Genomic DNA, 16,066 nt, shown 5'->3' with positions numbered 1-16,066 from the left:
TCCAAGCCTCAGAGGCAAAGAATTGCAGGACTGAGATCTGGAGAAGAATGTAGAGACCAAATGTGATGAAGGAACCAAGACTCAGAAAGGGGAGAAGACTTGAACAAGGGCACACAAGAAGCTAAAAGCAGGTCCCGCAGCTAAAATCACCCCTGATGCTTGTCTAACACATCAAGTTATAAAGGACTTGACACACATTGCCTCATTCAATGTCATCAGGCAGGTGGTATGTTATGGATTGAACTGTGCCACCAAAAACGATAGTACTAACTCTCAGTATCTCAGAGTGTGGCCTTATTTGGAGACAGGATTGCTACAGATGTAATTAGCTAAGATGAGGTCATACTGGAGTATGGTGGCTTTATAAGTAGGGCATCCTTATAAGATGGGATTTGGACACAGACACGCACAATGGGAAGAAGATGGGAAGACCCCAGGGAGGAGGAGATGGCCACGTAATGATGAAGGCAGAGACTGGAGAGATGCATCTATCAGCCATGGAATGCCAAAGAATTGCTGGCAAGCACCAGAAGCTCTAGAAGGCAAGGAAGGATTCACCAGAACAGGTTTCAGAGGGAGCAAGGCCCTGCCGACACCTTGATTTTAGACTTCTAGCTTCCAGAACTACAATACATTTCTGTGGTCTAAAGCCACCCAGTTTGTGATACTTTGTTATGACAGTTCTAACAGGCTGACACACAACATTACACTTATTTGGCAGATAAGCAACAGGGATCCAAATTCAGGCCCGGCTCTCAGTCTAGTGCTCTTCCAAAAAGACGCATGCCTCTTTGCTTCTCCTCTCTCTGTGTCCTTTCCATGGCCCAACTCTTGAAGTTCTGTTGAGTTTTCCTTTGTAAAGAAAACCTACCCACTCTTCCTTTCCTTTCCCAGCAGGGCTGCCCTTGTCCAGGCATTCCATGTCAGGAATGGGGCAGTGGATAAGCTGGCCCAACCCTCCCTCTTCCAATCCACTGGCTCATTCCACACCTGTTTTTCGAAAGCCCACTGTGTGCCAGGTCCGTGCTAGGCGCTGAGGTGCTCTCCCTGAACAAGGTGAATGTGGACCGTACCCCTGTGAAAGCACTGCTTCGTCACATCACTTCCCTGATCTGGTCTTCCCAACGCCTTCAGGCTAATGTCCTCTGTTTGCCATATGCAGGGCCAGACTCTCCTGCCCGTCAAGATGTGTCAGCTCAGTTCAGGTCAGAGAACAACTTTCTGTCTTACAGAAAAACCAGCAGCCTCTCTACTGGGGATCTGAACTTCTAGCTTTAGGAGGTAAGGGTGACTTCTAGTCCTTTTCCAGGAAGCCACCAAAATGGGAAGTACTCTGGGCAAACAGGTGACACTGCAGACTTCAAAGACTTCCAGGTCATCTTAATTTTCAAAACTCTAGCAGATACCCGACGGATGTTTCATAGATGTGGATCCTAGAGCAATAGAAGCAACTAAAACGGATCCCCCATAAACAAACTGTGGTACAGTCCTCCATCAGAAATTAAAAGAAAAAGACTACATCATTCAATACGGGTGAATCTCAAAAATATTATGTTGAGCTAAAGATGCCAGACACAAAAGAGTTCATACCCTATGATTCCATTTGCATGAAATTCAAGGATAGGCACCGTGGTAATAACAATCAGCCCAGTGACACTGGCTAGGGGGAGGCATACTGATGGCACAGGAACAAAGGGAGCTAGGAGCTGATGGAAGTGCTCTGTATCTAGACAGGGATGTGGGTTATGAAGGTATATTCATCTGTCAAAAAAGCACCAGGGGCACCTGGGTGGCTTAGTAGGTTACGTGTCCGATGCTTGATTTCAGCTCAGGTCACGCACGATCTCACAGCTCATGAGATCGAGCCCTGCACTGGGCTCTGCACTGACAGCGTGGAGCCTCCTTGGGATTCTCTCTGCCCCTCCCCTGCTCTCTCTCTCTCTCTCTCTTTCTCTCTCTCTCTCTTTCAAAGTAAATAGACTTTTTAAAAAAAAGAGAGCATCGAACTGGACACTTCAGATTTGTGCATTTCACAGTTTGTAGAGTGCATCTCAATTTAGAATACAAGAGAATGCAATCATAAGGAAGAGAAAGGGGCGCTCTCTCTTTCAGCTGGAGGGAAGGGAAACCCCAGGGCACTCAGTGGGGAACAGGGGTGTTCCTTAAGGTGAGGAGGCATTTGCTTTCCCTCATCTCTCTAGGACCTGGAATCGTGCTCAGGCTCTTGCTCAGTACCCTGCCCAGGTTCAGGCTGCGGCTCCGGTCTCTCTACAAAGAGGCAGATGGAGGGAAATAGAGTGGGCAGCAGCTCTGGCCCACGGGCCACTGAGCACAGGATTTTTTGGCTCCCAAGTCAGACCTTCTGCCTCAAAGGCATCCAGGCCGAGCCCTCCCTGGTGTCCTACTGCCACAGAGACAGCCCCCAACCTGTACTGTGGCCCACAAAGGCTTGAGTTCATCATTTCCAATCTCCTACCTTCCCATATACTTTGCCTCATCCACATCTGCGACCTCTCCTTCCGAAGCCGGTGCTATTTATAATGCCCTGGAAACACAGCCTGGGCCAGATAATAGGCGGGCTTTGCCAAACAAAACCCCAGGCCACTCCACTCCCCCACACCCCCAGAGGCCTGCAGTCTGGAGCCCAGTGGGGCCCAGAGGGACCATACATCTTAGAGCCGGCACCGCTCCCACCCCGTCTGTCTGACCCTCAGACAGGGAAACATTCCCCCTGTCTGGTATATAAACACCCCTTTGGGGATAAATCCGCCAAAGCATGGTCTGCAGAGCTGGGGGGCTGAATGTTTGCAGCATCCTTGGCTTTGCTCAGTCATGGTGTCTAGCCTGCATTTACCCTCCCAGGACCCAGGGCAGAGAGCCATGGGGCCATCCAGGTCAAGGCCAATGATAATGACTAATATTAGTTTTATGCCAGATGGTTTGTAACACCCTCTCGTATGATTCTCACAACTCTGCGGGGCAGGTATGACTGTCCCCATTGCACAGATAAAGAAATTGAAGCTCAGAGAGGCTGCAGGTCAGACTGACTCCAAAGACTGCATGCCGTTCACTCAGAGGCCCCATGTCAGGGAGCAGCTAAGGAGGCAAGGAGGTGGCCTCTAAGCAAGTCAAGGAAATTTAGGACTGAGGGCACTTATGTTCATTCCTGCCTGTCTCTCAGCCTAAGGACAAACCCATCCCTTATTCTGGGAGTAAGCAAAGAGAGAATCTTTCCTGTGCCTCTACTATATGCCAGGACCCAGCTCAGCTATCACCAGCTCTCCATCCAGAGCATTATCTGACAGCCTTTTCTCTGCACCGGGTAGCCTCTTCCAGGCTGTATCAGCACATCAACACCCCCCACCCCCTCCAGCCCTGACATCTGCCCCAGCTCTGTCATCCCAAACACAGAGGCCTTTGTCTGGGACTGGATGTGGGTATGAGTGTCATGGTCTCGGCGGCCAGCTCACAACGGCCCTTCCCACCTACTTCCCACAGCCACCCCAACCCTGTGGTCACTTTCTCAACCTCCCTAGTGGCCTCTGCTTTCTTTCTGGCCATGGCCAGAAAAAGGAAGTGGGGGGATATGACTCAGAGGTGTGATGTGGCCTTAACAGATGTATCACCGTGAGGACATTCCCAAGAGAGGCGGGTAATGAGTGACAGAGAGAGCTCTGGATATCACAGGAGGTGTGTAAACAGGGCAAGGCCAGCGTATAAGGTCTGGACCAGCTGAAGAGCAAAAGTCTTAATGGATTGCCAGCTTCACATAGTCCTAAATTCACACATGACAGCTATTTTCATTGCTGAGGAGAAAATGAGAAACAGAGCTCAAAATGTAACACGTATACATTGTTCCTTTGACGGGGTAAAATTAGCAGGAGTGATAAAATTGGTGATGTACTTTTTAGTAGCTGTCACTGAAAAGACAAATCTCAAGGATTTGTCAAAACAAATGCGGTAGCAAAATTAATTTTTTTAAAAAAACCCTCAATGTGACTTCTGTATTTGTGTAACAGACAGACCACGGGCCACTAAAGACACTGCCCGCCTCTGCTGTATCAGGGCCATGGGGGTACCGGGAAGGATGAAGGTCAGGAGTCAGGGTTCTTCCACCTGATTCCCTAAACCTGTGTGGCTTTGGGCAAGTTACCTGGCCTGAGTCCCGTTTTCACCCAGTGTAGAAAGAGGAAGTTCTGTCTTCCCACCTCACAGCGCTGCCATGAAGAGGAAGTGAGATGTTGGCTGTGAAAAGGTTCAGCGAAGGCTGTACCCCAAACCAGAGGAAGCTCTGTGGTAAAGGCCCGAGAAGGGGCTGTGATAGGAAGATGGGATTTGGGTCTTGTGACTTCCTTAGAGCTCAGTGTACTTGCTGGGTCAAGCCATGAATGTCCCCGAGTGATGTGGGTCTCAAAGAGTCACCCACAGATCCCTTGGGGTCACATCTTGCACTCCCCACCCACCCTACCTGTTCTGAGGACAGAAGGCCCAGTTGCTTTCTAAAGGCCCATGGATGCCAATGTCATGGGTTCCAAATTATAAAAATAAAATGCCAAATGTGAATGAATCATGGTTTAGTTAAACATCTGTGAAATGGAACATCATAACTGCACTGATGTTTAAATACACTTTTCATAAAAGTTCATTATGTTTAAAAATAACTTATAGGTGACATTTTTCTCACTTCACAATAGTTTCTGCATAGGTTCAGGGTTACCAAGAAACAGCCAATTTTAAATGATTAACAAATGAGTCGTCAATGTCCAAATACTTTAAAAGGCAAAATTATAAAAATCTTCAAGTTTTTTTTTTTTTTACAACAGAAGTATTAACACTTCCTGTGGGATGTGGGTGTGGTCCATCATCTGGGGTTGCCACGTCCTGGTGCTCTCGCCAGGTAGGCATGTCCAGGGGGCACCAAGGTCTTAAGAAGGCCTTCTTGGCTTCAGTTTAGCATTTCAGAAGCTTCTGCAGGGTCAGACTGTTTGTCCTGTCCCTTCTCTGTACTTAAAAGCTAGGATGTCTGGGGCACCTGGGTGGCTTAGTCGGTTAAGTGTCTGACTTCGGCTCAGGTCATGATCTCGCAGTCTGTGAGTTCGAGCCCTGTATCAGGCTCTGTGCTGACAGCTCAGAGCTTGGATCGTGCTTCAGGTTGTGTCTCCCCCTCTCTCTACCCCTCCCCTGCTCATGCTCTGTCTCTCTTGCTCTAAAAAATAAATAAAACAAAAAAAAAATTTAGAAGCCAGGATGTCTGAATTCAAAGCTTGCCTTTCTTGGTGCTATTATGGGTGGTCACCGTCAAACTGCACAAAAGACCTTATGATAACAAACTCCAGTTTCCCGTTCCACCCCTTCCCAACCCCACCCTATTGCCCAAATAGTTTTCTGTTATTAGTTCCTGTGGTGGTTACCCTCTAGATAATATACTAGTAACCTGATTCCCTGTTTTGCCACTGTTAGCATACATCTATCATTACTCAACATGGTTGAAAGTGATGGGTAACTTGCACTAAAACCATCTCTCCTTTCCTTCCTTGTAATATTTGATTTTAGTTGCTTTTTTTTAAATTTTTTTTAATGTTTTATTTATTTCTAGGAGAGAGAGAGAGACAGCGTGAGCAGGGGAGGGTCAGAGAGAGAGGGAGTCACAGACTGAAACAGGCTCCAGGCTCTGAGCTGGCAGTCAGCACAGGGCCCGACGCAGGGCTCGAACCCACGAACCGCGAGATCATGACCTAAGCCAAAGTCGGACGCTCAACCAACTAAGCCACCCAGGTGCCCCATAGTTGCTTTTTTATTATTTTGCACCTTTAATCTCAAAATCTGGTTTCTTGGTTCATTCATTCATTTATGTTTATTTATTTTTGAGGAGAGACAGAGATAGCATGCATGCACAAGCTAGGGAGAGGCAGGGAGAGAGGGAAACAGAAGATCTGAAGTGGGCTCATGTGGGGAGGTGGGGCTCGAAACCACAAACCATGAGGTCATGACCTGTGCCGAAGTCGGACACTTAATTGATGGAGCCACCCAGGCATCTCTCTTCTTCTTAAGACCTTGGTGCCCCCTGGACATGCCTACCTGGCGAGAGCACCAGGTAGCCATGATGTTTTTATTGTATATATATATCTATGTATATATATGTATACATACGTATGTATACATATATATGTATATATATGTATATACGTATGTATACATATATATGTGTATATATATATATATATGTACACACGTATACATACTTGACATTACTGTCAAGTTAGCTAATATACAGTGGAGTAGATTCCTGTGATTCATCACTTACAAATAACACCCAGTGCTCATCACAACAAGTGCCCTCCTCAATGCCCATCACCCATTTTCCCTACCCCCCAATTCCCCCACTCCACCTCTTGGTTTTTTTAATTACTTTTTTTTTTAATGTTTTATTTATTTCCCAGAGAGAGAGAGAGAGAGAGTATGAGCAGGGGAGGGTCAGAGAGAGAGGGAGACACAGAATCTGAAGCAGGCTCCAGGCTTTGAGCTGTCAGCACAGAGCACGATGTGGGGCTTGAACCCACAAGCTGTGAGATCATGACCTGAGCTGAAGTCGGCGCTCAACTGACTGAGCCACCCAAGCGCCCCCTAATTACTTTTTTTTAAGTTTTATTTTTTAAAGCAATCTCTGCACCCCACATGGGGCTTGAACTCACGACCTCGAGATCAGGAGTTGCACTGTGTTCTGACTGAGCCAGTCAGGCGCCTCTGGGCTCTTGTTTTCTAACACTCTGACAGCCTCTCTCAAATCCCCTTGCCATAAGAGGAGAGTACCAGAGAATGCCCCCTCCACCCCTCATCTTTAGTCACACAAGCTTTTATTCTGAATTGCCATTTATAGTCTGCCCAGCAACCACAACCAACAATATCGAACTTCCTTCAAGATTACCAATAAATGTCATTTACGTTATCTTGATGATATAAATATTGTTTACTACCAGCATTGGAGGGGCTCAGTCTCACTTTGCTCATCTGTAAAATGGAGGCAGCAAAGCATGTGCTAATACCACATAGCTCAAAGTGAAGATGATAAGATATGTGAATGACAGAAGACTTTTAGTAAATAAAAGGTCTTTTTCTATAATTATTCCATGACAAACGGCATGGAATGGTAATAATGGCTATTACTACTGGGGCTACTGAGAAAACTTTCAGAACCTTGATTTCTTCACCAGTAAAATAGGGAGGATATTAGTACCACCTCACTCAGTGGTTATAAAGATTACTTGAAATCGAAGTGCTCTGTATTTAGTGTGTCACTATCCCAGTTTAAGAGATCATGACTTCATCTGCCTCTTTCAGGGAGAGAAAACTGCAGTTCGGGCCTCAACACAGCAGGCTGTGGTTGGGGAAAAAATGCACAGCACCCTCTAAAGGGCATTTAGGGAACAATTGGAAACTGAATAGTGCCCATAGATGAACTACTTCTGCTAAATCCAGTATTGTTCGATATGATTATGGTACTGTGGTTCCGTAGGGGGGTGCCCTTGTTCTTAGGAATTACATGCTGAAGTATTTAGGGGTTAAGTGCGACAATGTCGGCAAACTATTTTCAAATGGCTCAAGAAGTTTTATTAGAGAGAGACAGAGACAGAGACAGCACAGTATAGCAAAATGCTAACAATCAGTGAATTCAGACATTAATTGCACTGCTCTTTCACTTTCTCTCCAGATTTAACATTTTTTTCAGAAAAAAACTCTGTGGGGTGGCAAGAAACACTCTCAGTGTTGCGAAGCCCCCTGAAGGTCTTTTGCTTACTCCTGGAGTCAGGTGTGGGCCCTGACACTGCAGCTCCCACAGCCCCTCCCAGTGAGGCGGGGACGGACAGCTTTGCTGACATCTCAAAGCCCTCGTAAAGCTGACCAAACCTGGGAGGTGATGGAGATCTCCCAGGTTGTGGGGGGGTGGGGGGGCGGGAGGCTAACGGATGACATTCGGTGGTGCAGAGGGTGACCCATGTAACCCAGCCCTCCTTCTGGACCTTTGGGGACCAAGGGCTGAGGGACTGTACAGAACCACTCCGGGATGAGAAACCAGGCCGACAGCTGCCCGCTTTGGGTCCTGGCGGAGGCTCCTTCACCGAGTGTCTCATCAGCTGTCTCTCTTTTGTCACAAGGAAAGCAGGAGAGAACAGTTGGTATATTTGCGCTACCCAGAACCCAGATGCTCCTTCCAGTCAACTCAATTATCTGCACCAATGAACTGGGAAAAGAGGCACTGGTAATTGACTTTATATTCTATGCTATACTTGTCATCTACAAAAATATATTAGGTAACACCAAAACAAAACCAATCAGTTCAGCAACAAACAATATAAAGCAAAAGATGGGGTCGGACTCTCTCATTCCTTTATACTATCGGGGTCCCATCTTTGCCTTGACAGCCCAGCTCTTAGGTTTTCAGGAGCAATCTACAAATAGGAAGGAAAAAAAAACAACCCTGCTTTGCCTAACTGATAATAGGTGATCTGCCTATGGAAGATCTGCGCCAATAAACTCATAACTGCAGTGCTAAATTTCATGCTGGACATAATACATTCAAATGGAGATAAACTGTGGCTTGTTGTAAGGGTGATTAGTATAACAAGGAGGGTGAAGGGGGAAGCTGGCATTAAGTGAGCTCACACACTGAATGCCCCAGGGACTGGGTCAGGTCTTGCGTGGTCTTACTTGATCCATGGAATCACTCCCTGCCTGTATTTCCCAAACTTGCCAGACCACAGGCATCACTGAAGGAGAGGAAGAAGGTTGAGATCCAGCAAGTTCGGGGAGTAAGGCACTTTCATTCAACTTTTCCTGGGGAGGAAACTGAGTCTCTGAGAGCTTCCCTAGCCAGCCTAAGGTCACACAGATAGAGATAATGATGTCACTGTGGATAAGATGATCTCAGTTGCTAATATCTGCTGAATACTTATCACGTACTAAGGACTTTACGTGCAAAGTCAAGATTTGAACCTTGACTCCAAGTCTGGCTCATTTCATGATCTACATTCTTGCTATTACTTCATACATCTTCCCAGAAAATACTTACGAACACATCCAATGAAGAAGATCTGAAAAAAAAACAGGGCAGCTGAGAGCAGAGAGGAAAAGATGGGGCAGGCACATGGTAGCCATTTCCAAATATTGAAAGGCTGTCACTGTATTCATTCCACATGATTTTGCATATCCCCTCCTTTATTTGGGGATGTATTTTGGTGGGACCCATTCACCTTTTGGTATCTTTCTCCTGGGGATGGAAGTCATAGCAGTGACAGATTAATATAAGAAGAAACTCTGAAAGACCAAGCTGTCCGAATACAGAATAAGGATTGCAACACACCCACCATTGTTGGGAGGTGCCCAGCAACAGAGGTGTCCAAGGTGGATGACCCCTGGTGGGAGTATTTTAGGGGGGCCCTGAGGTTTCTGAAAAAAGAAAAAAACAGGGCTACGTGACAGTCTAAGGTTCTTTCCAAGTTTGCAAGTTTAAATGCTACAGAAGTTGACATTTATTCTATTTACAAATGGATTTTACAATCAGGGGAGGGATGTAAAGTGGGTCAGTATTATTGTCCAGATGGGGAGGGAATTGCGTCACTGAAAGCTGTGACCAGTCAAGGGTTCCAGAGAGTAAATCAGCTCAACTGCTGCGTAGATGCAACCCTCACAGTGCATCAGAATCGCCGAGGGCGATTTACAAAATGACAGTTACCAGAGCTGCAATGCAAACCAAACGAAGCTGAATCTCTGGGGTGGGCCCAGGAATCAGTCGTTTTTAAAAGCTCCCCAGGTAAGGGGCGTCTTGGTGACTCAGTCAGTTCAGTGTCTGACTCCTGATTTTGTCTGTGGTCATAATCTCACGGTTTGCGAGTTTGAGCCGCACATCAGGGTCTGTGTTGACAGTGCCACTTGGGATTCTCTCTATCTTGCTCTTTCTCTCTCTCAAAATGAAGAAACAAACTTAAAAAAAAAAAAGTAAATAAAAGCTCCTCAGGTGATTCTAATGTGCAGCCAAGATAGAGAAATGCCAAACTGGAAGAAATGAAGCTCATGCAGAGGCCAGTCCTGATGCCCTCTGAGCCTCGAAATGACCAGGAATCCGTTCAGCTCTACACCTGGCACAAATGTCTCTGACGGGGCGCAGTTGTTGAGGGATTGTTTGTAAGACTAGAAGATCCGAATCAAAATCCCCCAGGATGTTCCCTTTGGAAGTCAGGGGAGGCCCTTTAACACTTCATTTAAAGTCTTTTTTTTTTTTTTAATATTTTTATTTATTTCTAGGAGAGAGAGAGAGAGAGAGAGAGACAGCATGAGGAGGGGAGGGTCAGAGAGAGAGGGAGATACAGACTCTGAAATAGGCTCCAGGCTCTGAGCTGGCAGTCAGCACAGAGCCCGACACGGGGCTCAAACCCACGAACCGCGAGATCATGACCTAAGCAAAAGTCGGACGCTTAACCGACTAAGCCACCCAGGCACCCCTACGCTTCATTTAAAGTCTTGAAGTCCTGACTTTTCTACTTATCACAAAGTCTTCACAAATTCATAGAGATGAAAGGTAGAATAGTGGTAGCCAGGAGCTAAGGGGAGTAGAGAATGGGGAGTTACTATTTCCCAGGCTAGGTGTTTTCAGCTTGGGAGAATAAGAAAGTTCTGGAGATAGATGGTGGCAATGTGAATGTACTTAATGCTACTGAACTGTGCACTTAAAAGTAGTTAAAGTTGGGGTGCCTGGGTGGCTCAGCCAGTTAAGCGTCCGACTTTGGCTCAGGTCACGGTCTCACAGCTCGTGGGTTCGAGCACCGTGTCGGGTTCTGTGCTGACAGCTTGGAGCCTGAAGCCTGCTTCAGATTCTGTGTCTCCCTCTCTCTCTGCCCTTCCCCTGCTCACGCTCTGTCTCTGTCTCAAAAATAAATAAACCTTTAAAAAACAAGTGGTTACAGTGGTCAATTTTATGTTGCAAATGTTTACCACAATAAAAACTTGTTTAATGTTTCAAGTACAGTGGCTATGAGAAAAATATCATGAACGTGCATTGACTCACCCAACTGCAAACTGTTAGCACTTTGTCACGTTTTCTTCAGTTTTTTTCTTAAATAAAAGAAGTAAAACTTTGCAAACTAAAACACAAAAAAAGCTTTCAGAGGGACTTACCCCACAAATGTTAAGGGTAATTCAACATAAGAAAAATGATCACTGTAATGTACCAGAACACATGATTATCTCAATTGGTGCAGGAAAAAGAATCTGACAAAACCCAACACCCTTTCATGATGAAAACACTTAGAAAACTGGGAATAGAAGGGAATTTCCTCAACATGATAAAGGGCATTTGTGAAAAAACCCACAGCAAAAATCACACTCAATGGTGAAACACAGAGCTTTTTCTCTAAGATCAGCAACAAGACAAAGATGTCTATTTTTACCACTGCTACTCAACATTGTATTGGAAGTTCGAGCCAGAGCAATTAGGGAAGAAAAAATAATAATAAAAGGCATCCATATTGGAAATGAAGAAGTAGAACTATATATATAGTTGACGTAATCCTACCTATAGAAAATCCCAATGAATCCACACCCACAAAAAGCTATTGGAGCTAATAAAATAAATGCAGCAAAGTTTCAAGAGTACAAGATCGACACACAAAAATCAGCTGTTTTTCAATACACCACCAGTGATGGGTCTGAAGAGGAAATTAAGACAACAATTCTATTCAGGAATGCTTTCAGAGCATCTAAGGACTGGACATTAAAAGAGTCTCCCAGTCCTTTGAAGTGGAAACGTTTTGTTATTAATGGTCAGGGCGGAGGCACAAGCATCAGCCACCTTTAATTTTTCATGCATATTAGTGCATCTCATATTAAAATTAAGTAGAGCACAGAGATTGATGGGGATGGTAGCATACACCGCACAGGACATGGGGAAGGAGCAGAGGCACAGGCACTTCAGAAAGGCCTGGGTCTTAGCCATCCTGCCTCCCTTCACGTCTCAAGAGGCACAGGAAGTAGGGAAGTAAAATCCCAGGCTCCTCAGAGGAAATCAGGCCTGACTCAGCCTTCCTGGGAGGTTGAGGGAACGGATTAAGCCCAGCAAACTGTTTACTGAGGAGGGTGTTTTTTACTTGAAAAGTTGGTGGGTTTTGGGTTTTTTTTTTTTAAGTTGTAGAAGGAACTAGAAGTGTTTTTAATTATTGTTCTGTGACTAGGGGCCAGAAAGATGAAGGGTTTGCCAAGTATTGCCACATTCTTAGTTCTCCATGTTCCACAGACTCTCAGTGCTGGTGGCTGGTTCCATCACTGAGCTAGGTCTCCTTTCCCCTTGTTTCTGTTCCTCTCTCATGGACAGCTAACATCTGCTGACATCTGTGGATGGACATACTAGGCAGAGAAAAACCCTGAGTGCAAGGAGGTGATTTGCTGACGGGGAATGAGCCCTAGACTGGTGGCCAGAAGACCGTCTAGGCTGGCATCTACAGCGCTCCAGCTGTGTGGCTCTGAGTCCATCGCTCTCTGGATTCTTGTCCATAAAAGGGGAGGGGGGCAGGGCAGGGGTTGGGAGGGGAAGAAATCCTTTTGACTTCAACATTCTAGTTTTTCTAAAGGCCAAGCCCATTAAGAATTCAAAAGAACTTTAAAAGAAAAGGGAAGTGACATTGATAGAAAATAAAGATGGAAAGAGAGACAAATTTTAAAGAATGGACAAGAGATTTTTCTATCCTAGGCCACTCTTTCCTACTTGACCAAGGTTGAGCGGAAGCCAGAGGCTCACATGGACTCAGGAGGGGAGCAGATTTGGCAAAGGGAAGGAGAAAGAGCATTCCTATTTCCAGTTTCCCCAAGCCAGGGCTCCCCAAGTAGATCTCACAAAAGGCCCAAATGCTTAAAGCTTGCCCACCAGTGGGCAAATCAACCCTATTATGGACTATGTTTTGAGAGGGAAAAATTGGAGTGGAGGCAAATCAAACAACTCAAAAAATGGATAAAAGGGAATCTGATTTGGATGGGAGGCCTCTGGGTGTCCCTTAGATTTTTTTCCCGAATGTATGATTTGACAAATATCTATAAAGTGCCTACTATGTGCTAGGTGCTCAGACAGGACATCTGGCTATATGGCATTCATCGGGAGATAAGGCATGTGCACAAATCCCAAATATCTGAAACACAAATCGAGGGGCACCTGGGTGACTCAGGCGGTTAAGCGTCTGACTTCAACTCTGGTCATGATCTTGCGGTTTGTGAGTTTGAGCTCAGAGCCTGGAACCTGCTTCTGATTCTGTGTCTCCCTCTCTCCCTCTGCCCCTCTTCTGCTCACTCTCTGTCTCTCTCAGTCTCTCAAAAATAAATAAACATTAAAAACATATTTTTAAAATAAATAAAATACAAAGCAAAACCTACCCCAACGGAGTTTGGATAAATTTTCGCAGTTCAGAGTAGGGGCTGCTCCCCTCACCCCCCTAAACTAGGAAGTTTAGCAAACAGACGCTAGAGGCTGAAGCAGACGCTAGAGGCTGAAGCACAGACCCAAAAGCCTTGTTTATTCTTCCCAGAGTAGCAATTTTCCCCAGGTCTGTTTCAAAGAAGTGAAAACCAAAACAGAAAGGCAAATTATTTGCTCTCTGATCATCCAGGTTGTTAACAACACAGGATGATACAGAACTACAAACTAACTGATAACTTCCCCTAGAAATTAACAGTGAAAGCATGCACGGCTAAAAGGACACAAAGCTCTTTATAGGGGAGGAAACCCGTAGCCATAGTCTCCTTTCTCAGCTTAATCCCAAAGACACACCAACCAAAATTCAAAGCAGGATAAAAAACATTCATAAGCAGGCTGAAGTCACATGTATTTTGGGTCTGAAGGGAGCCAAAGTGGCAGCTCCGCCTACTTGGGGAGGGGTTCTTTGTGTGAAGTCCAGCTGCCCCATTATAAGTCAGTTGTAGGGGACACCATGCATCCGGAACAAGACGGATGAAAGATGAAAAACCTAGGCAAGCCCTCTGCTTTTGCAGAGCGAACGTGGCCGCAGGCTTTTCAGCATTGAATTTGAACAAGCCAATAGTATCCCAATCATTGAAACAGGAAGACAGATAAACAGCATGTTATCAAGGGGGGATCCGGGCGCTTCCCTTAAGCCGGCGCCAGCTGCGCCCCGTGGCTGTCCTAACAAAGTCCCATTGACTCACCAGCTGATTTTCCCGTGTTGGGCTCCGGGGGACAAGGAACCTTCTCTGCTGAGTGGACTTCACCCCTGCACGCCGCCACTACCCCTCACCACTCACGCCCTCCCTTGATCCTGCCTCCCCTCTCTGCCCTCTGCATACTTGGATGATTCTTTATCCCAGGACCAGGTTATATATTGGTTGAGGATAGAAGGGACCACAAGAGCCCAAGCTCCGAGCTCACCAAGGTTCACCTGGTGTTCACCCAACCTTCCTTTCTCTTCCCTCCCGTCTCCCCCGGAACGCTTCCACTGGGCGACCGCCAAAGAGGACCGCCTCTGGGAGTGTGGCGGGCGGACGTTCGCAGCACAACCTGGGCGCCCAGTGACCATTTTCTGGAACAGCCCGGCAAGGTCACCTGCTCCAGCGGCTCCGCTCGCTCCGCTGGGATGGGAGTAAACATGGGTACGGTGTGTGCGGTAACACAGCACTTGGTGTCTCTGGTTATAGGATCTCAGCACACTTTACACTGCAGGTATTTCACAGAAAGGGAAACTGAGGCTCCGAAAGGCTGACGCCGGTAGCCTCTAGTGAGTCAACTCCTGGAGCACACGCGCAGTGCCCTCGGGACGCCTCGGCACACACCCTCCCGGGAAGCCGCCCGCGGCTCCCTTGTTATTCCGGCGCCTCTCTCGAGCCCAGCGCTCAGCCTCCCCGGGGGCACCAGGCTCACCTCCCCCGGGGACCTGTCCCGGCCCCGCAACGTGGGAAGCGGCGGCGGTCGGGCTCCGCCGCCGCCCGCAGCCGGGTCCCCGCCCCCCGCGACAACCCCGCGCGGGCCACTCACCGGCGCGCCTGCCCTCTCCGGCTCCAGCTCCGGGTCCCGGTCCGCGCCGCCGCCGCCGCCGCCGCGCAGAGTCGCGCATCCCCAGCGCAGCGCCGGGCCGGGCGCGCTCTCCTCGCGATAAGAAAGTTTCTCCCGGGTCCCCGGGCCGCCTCCCGCCCTCGCTCGCGGGGTCGGCGTCCGCCGCGCGCTCGCACTAGGGCCGCCGCCGGCCCCGGCCCCACAATGAGCGGGGAGGCGGCATCCTGAACAAAGTGCGTCCCCCGGGGCCGGGCGGCCGGGGGCGGAGCCTAGTGACCCGCTGCCCCAGGCACACGCCGGCTGCCTCCGACGCGGGCCCAGGGAGGGGGTGCCCGGCGGCCGGGGCGGGGGTGGGGTGGGGGGCGCGCGGCGGCAGGGCAGGCTGCGCTTCTGGTCGCCCTCGCCTTCCTCCCCCCCGCACTGTGCCAGTTTAACCCGCAGAGGGGCGGAGGCATGGGTCCCTTCCAGACTTTGTCATTGGAAAGCTATTCCCGTAACCCTTTCCTGCCTTCGCCTTCCCGTCCCGCCTCCCCGGCCGCAGAAAGGCGGCTGCTTGGTGGCTGGGCTGGGGCCGCGAGCTGGCAGGGCAGGAAGCCTTTGCACAATTGAGCCCTTCCTTTGCCCGGAGACCCACCACCCCTCCCCAACAAATCCTCGGGCTGCAGCTAGTTCGGTCGGTTCACTGGAGGGGGCAGACGAACCCGCCAGCCTCCTCAACCCGCTTCTGACTCCGCCCATCCTTCCTTCCGCTCTACCCCTATCTGAGTTGGGACTCGGGTGCGGAGGAGAGGGGAGGCCCCAGAAGTGCCCCGCGAATAGTAGATGCTTAGTAAAATAACGTGACTTCTTCCCACGTTCTCTACTCTGCCACTGCCCCTCCTCCTTCCAGGGCCGTGGAAGTGGGAGGAGGGGGCAGAAGATGAGAGAGAAAATGACGAGAACCTTAGAGCGTCCTCGGCCAGAACCTCGGGCAGCCTCTCTGCAGTGCAACGATTCCACCCCCACCCCCGCCTCCCGGCCCCGAGG

The 16,066-nt window shown here is 48.3% G+C and overlaps 1 protein-coding gene across 4 annotated transcripts in view; it reads right to left on the bottom strand.

The window, feature by feature from the left end:
- The window catches only part of NAV1 (neuron navigator 1), a 257,134-nt gene extending 241,671 nt beyond the window's left edge, over positions 1 to 15,463 (bottom strand). For all 4 annotated transcript variants that reach the window (XM_039227484.1, XM_039227485.1, XM_039227486.1 and 1 more), the window contains exon 1: positions 15,023 to 15,463. The gene's annotated coding sequence lies outside the window, so the exon portion shown is untranslated. The remainder of the gene's footprint in view (positions 1 to 15,022) is intronic.
- Between the last annotated feature and the right edge of the window lie 603 nt (positions 15,464 to 16,066).

The sequence above is a fragment of the Hyaena hyaena genome, unplaced genomic scaffold (assembly GCF_003009895.1).
Source record: "Hyaena hyaena isolate Hyena2069 unplaced genomic scaffold, ASM300989v1 scaffold_28, whole genome shotgun sequence".
Lineage (NCBI taxonomy): Eukaryota > Metazoa > Chordata > Mammalia > Carnivora > Hyaenidae > Hyaena > Hyaena hyaena.
The sequence above is the reverse complement of the archived record's forward strand: the minus strand, read 5'-3'. Positions and strand labels throughout refer to the sequence as shown.